At 46.7% G+C, this 10,792-nt stretch overlaps 1 pseudogene; it reads left to right on the forward strand.

Annotated features, from left to right (window-relative positions):
* The first annotated feature begins 364 nt into the window (after positions 1-364).
* LOC122685917 lies at positions 365-7,932 on the forward strand (annotated as a pseudogene).
* Positions 7,933-10,792: the final 2,860 nt, after the last annotated feature.

Here is a 10,792-nt window from a genome sequence, read left to right on the forward strand (position 1 = left end):
CTTCCACCCCAGGGTCTTGTCCTTGGCTGCCTAAAGCCCAGCTAGGGGATTAGGGCTGGAAAAGGGCAGTCTATGCGCCCGGTTAATGTGGCGGTTGACCCTTTCTCTGTGTTTTATTTAGCAAGTCCAATGCTTTGACAGCGTCATTAACCAGTCCCTTCTCTAGGGTCCTCATTTGTGAGTGGGAATGTGTGACCCCTCACTTAGAGTCCTCCTGAAGTTAAACGAATCAGGAGAGGTAGATACGCTATGTAAACTGTAAAGCGCTTGGCACACGAGGGAAGAAGGGCTTTAAAATTAAAAAGTGCCGCCTTACCCCGAAGCCTCCTGGAGCGTCGAGGTAAAACCCGGGCGAACGAGAAAGATGGAGAGGCAAAGTGCACGCGTCTTCACTCCCAACTCTCCCTGGAAACTGGGACGACAGGTGAGATGGGGCCAAAAGCCAGAGTATGTGACAGGGGAGGGGGCGCTGCGAGCTGGGAGCCGGGTGCGCAGAGCGAGCGCCCGGAAAGACAGCGGGACCTCGAGGTTTTGGAGAACGTCGGCGCTTTTCGGCCTCCTGCCTGCCGGCGGCAGCCAAAGCTCGCGGGCCAGCCGGGCGCTTCAATCACAGACGGACCGAGCCGAGCCGAGCCGACCCTCCACGCGGCCGAGCCGCTCGCGCGATTCTAGGACCTTGAGAGCAGCCACTGCTGCGTCTAGCGACAGCCCGACTCTCCGAACCCCCAAACCGCGAAACAGGACCTCCCCGTCTAGGGGCTCAGAGTCGGGGGGTGCGTTTGTCTTTTTTCTTCTTCCTATCTTGAAACCAAAACAATCGTGTGCCCCTCTCTGGGCCCTGCACCCCCAGCGTCGAGTGCAGGCGCCCCCGGGCTGTGGGTAATTAGATGCGTTCTTCTCTAATTTCCCAAGGCTCGTTAGAATTCGCCCCAGAGCTGTAACACTTATTTTCTTTCAAATTAACTTTGCTTGCAATTAAGTTTAAGAAACCAGCAACAAAAGGCGTCTTGGCCCGAGGTCGTTTACTACGAAAACGGATTAAGGAATCTTCCCGGGTTTAAGGGGGAAGATTCCTGCAGCGCCAGGGGAAGCGTTCCCACAGCAGAGGCCAAGCGGGCGTAGGAAGCTGCTGTCGGCGGCTGTGGATGGTGACGGCATCGCCTTCCTCAACTGGACGACCCGTGCGCCCGAAAGAGTAAGGGTAACCTCGCTGAAATGAACTCGTGAGCGTTTGGGCTGAATTCCACAGTCATGACATGAAGCTGCTGTACACAGTTGCAGTTTATCCAGAACACTCATAAACATAATCTCATTTACTAAGAACTTCGTGAGAATTTTTTCATTAAAATTACGTTTTTATTACAAAATTGGTACACTTTCATTGTAAAAAAAAAACACAACAAAAAAGAGTCAAAGTAACATTAATTCACCCAGAGAAAGCACAGAAAACACCTCGGTGAGTATCTTTTCTAGTTTTCGTTTTTGTCTTTCCTTTTGCTAGAGGCCTGAGTCCCAACTTTGTCACTGAAATGCTTCGAGATCTTGAGCGAGCTTGCACCAGCCTATGTTGCACAAAGCTGGCGGCAGGTCCCCTTTCACGCTCACATTCTTGAACTCCTCTTTTTTTGGTCATCTGAACCCAGGGTGCTGTTCTCCAAGAGCCAGTAGAAAGGCTGAGAGCAGGCTGCTGTCCCTGCACAGGAGACAAAGGCCTTGGAGCTCTAAGTGTGGCCCATAGACTACCAGCATGGGCATCCCCCGGGAGCTCGACAGAAATGCAGACTCCCAAGCTCTACCCAGATCCACTGAAGCACAAACTGCATTTCAACAAGACCTGAAGCGATTCTCTGCCCTAGGTAAAGAGGCAAAGCTTTAGAGAAGTGTGGGGTGGGCGGCGTGGAAGGGGCGGTGAGGAGTAAAATGTTACATTGTTGATCAGAGACCCCAGAATAACTTCCAGAAGCAAGAACCCCAACCAGAGATGGCTGCGGAGAGAGACAGCTGGGGTGGAGCCCTTCACCTGCAGCCTTGGGTATGCTTTACAGTCTTGGAATCCTAACCTTTCGAACGCATCTCATCTCATGTTCCGTGTCTGATGGGTGTGACTGTGACAGTGACTTAAATGAGTGTATCTGAAACCATCTTGAAAGCTGGGGTGTCAGAGCCTGGCCAAGAACCCAGGCTCCTGACTCCCCGCTGAGCCACCTCGGAGACCTTGGCTCTGGGCTCTATCCTCCAAGTGGCAGTCACTTGCCTAAATGCGGATTAAGCTGGGCAGCTCTAACCCCAAGTCTGGGCTAGTTGGGGTTTAGGAGAAAAATAAAGCTCACTTCTCAGGACCCAAGAGCCAGCAGGAAGAGCTGAAGGATCCTCCAGTAAAGCAGTTTAAGGGTCCCTGGAACAGCCCAAGATTCTGAGTGCCCTAATGAGTCTTCCCCCGCCCCCATCCCCACAGTCCCCCCATCCCCACCCCAGATACACACAGCTTTTTAGAGAATTTAGTTTCTGTGCTCATCCTGTTCCTGAGAAGTGCTGACTGCTGGGGCCGGCATGACAGGATAACTGGGGGGGCTGGCAGCGGGGGGCAGGGAAGGTCCCTGATGAAAAGTGGTTCAGACAAGGGGCATGTACCAGACTGGATTCTCTTCCCGGGATCACAGAACAGCTCAGTGGAAGAACCAGGACTCTGATCTCAGTGCTCACATGAGTTTTCAATAATGGGAGTAAATAGGAATACGATGTGTGTGTATAGAGCTTCTACAGAGCTAAAAGGACACATGACTTAACCCAGCTCTCAGAGCTCTAAGTGTCCAAGCCTGACTAAAACCTATGCCTCCCTCAAGGGAGACTACATTTGATTATCATCCTCATAAAAGGCAATGTGGAAATGGAAGTAACCAAATGGTGGTGAAGATGGGGGTTGAGGGATGGGGAAGGAGTGCAACTGGGTGGGGGGCCTCCATTGTATGGATGGGTAAAGTGAGCCTGGGATCAGTTAAATACACAGCTTAGAATTACCCAGAGGGAAGGCAGTGTGGCTAGCGCTTTTCAGCCCAAACTGAGTAGTGAACTAAAGAAAAAGGGCAGACAGGTAGGGCAGAAGGAGGATGGGAGGCCCTCCCTCTTCTCTCCAGGTAGGGGCCAAAGCTAGCGTAGCTCCTGGGATGGAAAGGACAACTGCTCCGGGCAGAGCTCCCCATGCCCCTCTGCCAGCCCCACAAGCCCTCTTCTGAGAGCTGAGGCTCGGATTTCCAGCTCAGCCCAGAAGGGTTAACCGGCTGCAGAGGCATGTAGTCAGAGAGGCCCTGGGGATCACCTGTCAGCCCCTCCCAGGGTGAGGAAGGGACTGGGAGCCAGAATCAGGGTGGATCTCTGCCCTGGTCAGAACACCGGCTTATCTCACTATCTGAGAACTTGGAGCGGCTGCCCAGCTATGATTTTTCATGCATGGAGGCAATCAGCAACCAGAGATGAAGTGTGAGAAGCACAGCCTCATACAGCCCAACTCTCCTCCGCTCTCAGCCTGTCGCCAGCCAAGCCCGCCCCTAGATTCTGTTACCTCCACCCCCCATTCTGCCCACACTGCCAGCCTCACTTCCAGAAGCTGAGCTCCAGTCCTGTGGGCACAGGCTCCCTTTTGTCTGTAGCAGAGAGCCCAGACTCCTCACCTGGCATTTGGGACCCTGCAGAATCCTTATGCCAACCCTCTTCCTGGCCTCATCTCCCACAGTTGCCCTTCCTACACCTCTAGGCTCCAGCCAACACCCCACTTGCTGTTCCTAAACACCCCTGTGTGTTCCAGTCACCCCAAATTTGCTTTGACCATTACCTCTCCAGGAACCAGCTAATCCCATCTTGCACCTCCAAGCACAAAACCCAGCAGGAGCCTCCATCATCCCTCTCCTGGATCACAGCATCAGCCTCACACACAGAGCTCCCCAATCCCTCCACTCCTCTCCTCACTCATTGCCCACAGCAGCCAGTGTGTGACTCAGCTCAAACGTGAATGGATCATGTTATTCTGCTGTGGAGGTCCAGACCTCAGGACAAGGGAATGAGATCAGAAGCCTGTGTGTTCATGAGCAGCCTTGTGAAGGGTTTCTTTTTTTTAAATTATTTATTTTTAGTTACGCAGGGTCTTTGTTACTGCGAGCAGGCTTCCTCTAGGTGCAGCAAGCAGGGGCTACTCTTCGCTGCAGTGGATGGGCTCTCCTTGCAGTGGCTTCTCTTGATGCGGACCACAGGTGTATGGGTTTCAGTAGTTGTGACACACAGGCTTAGCTGCTCTGAGGCATGTGGAGTCTTCCTGGACCAGGGATCGAACCCATGTCCCCCTGCACTGGCATCAGACGCTAATCCACTGTATCACCAGGGAAGTCCAAGTGTTTCTTACACTATGAGAAAATTATACTTAATATGAGCATTTTCAAAATCTCCCCCTCCCATGTAACACTTTCCTTTTATCCTAGATTTCATCCAAGCTTCATACAACGACTCAACATTGGGGTGTGCTCACGTTTTCTCTGTACTGGTGCTCAAAAGAAAGAACAGTGTCCCATCAAGGGGACTGGACAAAGGGGTCTTTACGGTAGAGCTGAGACGCAGCATGCTGGGGACAACCGAACAGTGGGCAACCCTGGACGGAAGTAAAACAACAAGCTCTTTCTGGCTTATTCAAGAAGAAGGTGTGCCAGGTACGGATAGCTGTCTACATTCATTCTGCCCCCTCTCTGCTCACAAGACCCTGATTTTGTTCAGGTTGCAATTGGTCATGTGTTGTAGGGCATGTCTTACCCACTGGAGTGCCCACTGGCTCAATTTGGACTTGTCTAAGGTAGACATGGTGATGATTCCATCACTCCTGCCACTGATTATTGTGAAACAGGCCCAGGATACTTTTCAGGCCAGTGAGATATACAGAAAAGTCTGCTCAGGACTTCTGGGAACTATTTCCTTGTTTTTAAAGCAACAGGGGGCAAGAAATAGCCATTTTCTTCCTCTTACTGTTGTTAGAGTGTGACTCCTGCAAGTGTGACAGAGATGTTGGGCTTGGGAGGGTCCCAGCCTAAGAGAACAAGCCAACCTGCTGAGGATGGCAGAGCCAAAAGGTGGGAATAACCTGGGTACCTAATGACATCACTGAGCTACTGAAAGAACCAACCCTGGAGCAATTCATTATACCTGTGTGTCACAGCAAACATCCTGCCATTTAAATCTCTCTGTTACTTGCAGCCAAATGCATCCTAACTAAAGAAGGTGACCATTTTGGAGGCAGGAAAAAAATTGATTCTTGGTTTTCCCATTGAGATTTCCTTTGCCATTCTTATATTTAAAAAAACAAAAACAAAAAACATACAGCTGAAAGGTAATCTAATCTTACCCCTTGATTTATAGAAGGAAAAAGCAAGGTTGGGCTTTCCCAATGGCTCATCAGGTAAAGAATCCAACTGCAATGCAAGGGAAGGGAAGATCCTCCAGAGAAGGAAATGACAACCCACTCAAGTATTCTTGCCTGGAAAATTCCACAGACGGAGGAGACTAGTGGACTATAGTCCATGGGGTCACAGAGTCAGACATGACTGAGCACATAAATAAAAAAGGTGACTTTCCACAGCTGTACAAGGAGCTAACATCTTAGATCCTTGTCCAGGGCTCAGCACACCATTGCTTTTCCCCAGCTTCAAGTGGCTCAGCCATGGCGCAGCTGACTAACATAACTCACATTATCCAAGAGTGGCTTTGTTCATGCTGTTCTAAGAACTTCCTTCCACATGTGCTCTCCTTTAGATCTTCACAACTGCCCTGGGAAGTAGCAGGTTTCAGGTGCATTTCTTCAGATGAGAAAAGTAAGGTCCAAGAAAAGAGGGCAAGCTCAAGGTCACAGACCTTTGTCTGCAAGGGACTCAATCCAGGTGTAACAAAGTTCACAGCAAAATGAATCAAGCATGTGAGGATTTGTGCTCCTTGGATATGGGAACCGGGAGGCTTGCGTGTGGGTTTGACTGCAGCTTGGGGGAAATCCTTTCCCGTTGAGTAGGGTGGATCCTCCACACGCCCCTGACTTACCTCCACGGGGCGTGTGAGGCTTAAAGATAAAGTTTGCAAAGTGTGTGGATCTGCTTGCTCCAGATCCTACAAAGCAGGACGGTTAGTGCCAAAGCTGAGGGGGACGTGGCTTAAACGAGCTTTACCACCAGGGGCCTCTTCACCCTCCTGTCACCCCACCCTGACCCACCCAGCTGCAGCCAGCGATGGTCCCACCAAGGCAGAGGCTGCAGGAGCAGGCCTGCGGTTTACAGAACACCTGGGAGAGGCTGTGGGCAGCTGGGTGGTTTCCAAATTAATTGTAGGAGAAACCTAACAAAACAATCTGCAGGCTAAGCGTCCCGGGAGCTCTCCACGAGACTGACAGCCTGGAATCCGGCAAGTACAATGCAGCGACCACAGACGGGAGGGCCTTTCCTCCTCGAGGGGAGGAGGGCCAGCTTCCTTCCAACAGGGGCCGGTCTGGGCCTGCAGCCGGCCTGATAGGAGAGCAAAACCCCAGAACTGAAACAGGCTTTCCACCCAAACCCCAAACTATTAATGAACATAAATGACTTTTCTGAAACACCACTACAAGGCTGGTTGGCCGGTGAGTTACATGCCCTGGCAGACACCTCACTTCTCACTAAGTGGCTTTCAGGTCTCTCTCCCTTTTTTTTAATTGTATTTATTTATTTATTCTGGCTGTGCTGGGTCTTCCTTGCCGTTGAGGCTTTTGTCTAGTTGCAGCGAGCAGGGGCTCCTCTCGAGCTGCAGTGCGTGGGCCTCTCACCGCGGTGGCTTCTCTTGTTGCGGAGTGTGGGCTCTAGGGCGTGCGGGCTCAGGGGCTGTGGTTCCCAGGCCCTACAGCACGGGCTCAATGGCTGTGGCGCATGGGCTTACTTGCTCCGTGGCATGTGGGATCACTCTGGAGGGATCGAACCTGTGTCCCCTGCATTGGCAAGCGGATTCTTTACCACTGAGCCACCAGGTAATAAGCCCTTTCAGGTCTCAGTTTGAAGATTTCCTCCTGAATCTATCCTCAGGAAACCTGGGCTGCCCCCCCCCCCCCCCGCCACTACACACAAATGCACGAAATGCATCTAGAGTCGGACACACTGTTAGTAAGGGTCACATCTGAACACTGTTTGGTACTTTCCTATTTTCTGAGCAGTTGCCCGCCTTTGTCACAAATGCACTGGTTCGAATCCTGGCTCCGGTACCTGCACACGTCTCGGCCTCAACTTCCTCAACAATAAAATGGGCACGACGACGCCTTCCCGCTCTGATACCAGTCTCAACAGCTAACACTGCGGGGCGGCGGGGGGCGGGCACTATCTAGAGCTTTGTCTCCACAAACCCCCCTGAAAGGTAGTGATCATGAACTAGAACAGGGGGGGCAGTTTGAAGCCAGGCAGTTGAGCACCAGAACGTCTAAGTGATAACACTTTGCATCATGAGGCTCCTGGGTTAGAGGAGCACTAAGCTAGGAGTCAAAAGACTCAGGGCTGCTCTCTGATTGCACGGCCAGCCTTCAAGCTGGTGCCGAAGAGAGACAAGGAGGCCCAAGAAGTCAACCTGGAAGCTTAATTTGGATCTTAATTATCCAGGAGAAGACGGGATTTTTGATTCTGGAAATTTTGAACCGTCTCTATGTGAGAAGGTTAAAATGAATGGAAAACCTGGAAATCTTGGGAACAGTGTTTGCACTGAATGCTTCAAGAATAAAATCATGGTTGTTTCTGAGAAACAGTTCTCTAAAAGGTATCTAAAATATCTTACCAAGAAATACCTTAAAAAGAACAGTTTTGGTGACTGGCTTCAAGGGTTGCATCTGACAAGGAGACTTATGAACTTCATTACTTCCAGATTAGTCAAGATGGAGATGGACCTGAGTCTGAGGAGTAGTGAAGCCACCCCTTATAGGGCTTTGCTTGCCAATAAAACAAATGAAACATACAAGACAAAGAAAGATCCAGAAATTGACTTAGTTTATCAGTGAATGGAAAACATTGTGCTCAGTGTGTTTCTAAATAGTCCATGGGTAAAAGAGAAACTCTAGGAGTCGGGGGAGAAATTAAATATGGAAGTGAATGAAAATGAAAATACAGCATACCAAAAGTTGTGGGAAATAGCAAAAATAAAATGCTAAGAGAGAAATTTATAGCACTAAAGGTATACATTGTGAAAAAGAGAAAATCTCAAATCAATAACCTAAGCTTCCCCCTCAAGAAAATAGAAGAAAAGAATCCAATCAGTAATATTATAACTGTATGGTGACAGATGATAACCAGACTTATCAGGGTCATTATTTTGTAACATACAGAACTCTTGAATCACTTATATACCTAGAACTAACATACTGTTGTAGGTCTGTTAGGCTGGAAGGAAAGAAGGAAGGAATCAGGGAAGGGTGGGAGGGAGCAATAAAGAGTCAAAATCATTGAAACTGAAGATGGAAAAACAACAGACGAAATCAAGGAAATAAAGAGCTAGTTCTTTAAAAAGATGAATAAAATGGACAAACCTCTAACAAAACTGATTAAGGAAAAAAGATACAATCACCAATATCAGGAATGAAATGGAAGCTATCACTACCACCCTACAGATATCAAAGTATAATAAGGGAATTCTACAAACAACTAAAAACACGTAAATTTGACAACTTAGATAAAATAGACCAGCGTCAAAAAACCAAAAATACCACAACTTACTCAATATGAAATAGATAATTTGAATAGCCTTATAAGTATAAAGGAAATTGAATTCATAATTTTTTAAAACTCCCCAAAAGAAATGTCCAGGCCCAGATGATTTCACTAGAAAATTCTACCAAAATTTTAAAGAAATAATACCAATGACACAATCTCTTCCAAAACATAAAAGAGGAAAATATACATCCAATTTATTTTCTATAAAGTTAGTATTAACCTGATGACAAAATCAGATTAAGGTCATATGGAACAACAACCATTAACCAGTATTTCTCATAAATATAGACAGAAAAGTCTTCAATAAAATATTAGTGAATAGAATTCAGTGATATATGAAAATAATTATATAGCATAACCAAACACAGTTGACTTCAGAGGATGTGAGGCTAGTTCAATAGACAAAAATTAATCACTACAGTCCACCATATTGATAGACTAAAGAAGAGAAAAATCACATAATCATATCAATCACTGCATAAAAAGCATTTGACAGAATTAATACCTATCAAGATAAAAACTCTCAAAAATACAGGGACAGAAGGGTTCTTCCTCAACTAGACAAGGAATATCTACCAAAAATCTATAGCTAACATACTTAAGACTGAATATTTTTTCCAAAGATCAAGCTCAAGGCAAGATGTCCATTCTCACCGCTCTTATTCAACATAGTACTGGAAGTTCTAACCAGTACCAAAAAAAAAAAAAGGCTAGAAATTAAGAGTTACATAGAATGGAAAAGAAGAAATAAAACTTTCTCTATTGGCAGATGACATGACTGTCTACAATGAAAATCCAAGGGACTCTACCGGGAGAAAACAACACCAACAAAACTCCTAGAACTAATGAGTTAGTCCAGAAAAGTCTACAGGCTATAAGACAAACATACCAAAAAAGTTATATTCCTATGTATTAACAGTGAAAGTGTGTATATCAAACTTAAAAATATAATACCATTTATAATGACTCAAAAAAACAGGTGGTAAATCTAACAAAACATGTACAGAACTTGTATGTTGAAAAGTATAAAATGCTGATGAAAGAAACCAAAGACAGTCTAAACAGACAGACAGACCATATGCAAGGTTGGAAAACTCAACATATGAAGAAGTTGATTTTTCCCAAAGTAGACATACAAGTTTAGTAATTCCTATCAAAATTTCAGCAAGAGTTTTTACTGATATAGACAGGATCACTCTAAAATATATGTACAGGCAATGGAACTAGAATAGTTAAAACAATTTTGAAAAAAGAGAGTATATTTTTAGTGAGTTCAGACTGCTATAACAAAACAGCAGACTTGGGGGCTTATAAACAGTAAAGAAGTTCTTTCTCACAGTTCTGGGAGGGTGTGCCAGCAGGGCCTAGTTCCGGCGAGAGCCCTCTTCCGGGCGCAGGCTTCCGACCTCCCCCTGGATTCTCACATGGTGGGAAGAGGACAAGGGAGCTCTCTGGGGTCCTTTAAAAAGGACACTAATGTCATTCATGGGGGCTCTACCCTGACCGAATGACCTCCAAAAGGCTCCATCTCCTAACACTCTCACATTGGGGATTAGGATTTCAACATTTGAGTTTTGAAGGGACAGGAATATTTAGTCCATTTCAGGGAGAGGAATCATTTAACCAAATTCAACACTTCTTATATCCTATAGTATTCAAGACCATCTTGGTATTGGTAGACAGACAGACACACAGATCCGTGAAAAAGAGCAGAGAACCCCAGAATGGACCCCCACGTAAATAACCAGCTGATCTGGGACAGAGGTGGAAAAGCAATCCAACAGAGGCAAGACAGATGGTGCTGGAGCGACAGGACAGCCGTGGGCCAAAAAAAAAAGAAATTTGATCCTCAGTCTAAATCTCATACTTTAGGCAAAAATTAACTTTACGTGGATAATGGACTTAAACATAAAATGTAAAAGTACCCAACTTTTAGAAAAAAATGGGAGGAAAATCTTTGGGATGTAGAATTAGGCAAACAAAAAGTTCTTAGAAATGACACAAAAAAGCACAATGCATAGAAGAAAAAAAAATTGCTAAATAGGACTGTGAAAGTT

Source organism: Cervus elaphus, chromosome 29 (assembly GCF_910594005.1).
Source record: "Cervus elaphus chromosome 29, mCerEla1.1, whole genome shotgun sequence".
In the NCBI taxonomy this organism is placed as follows: domain Eukaryota; kingdom Metazoa; phylum Chordata; class Mammalia; order Artiodactyla; family Cervidae; genus Cervus; species Cervus elaphus.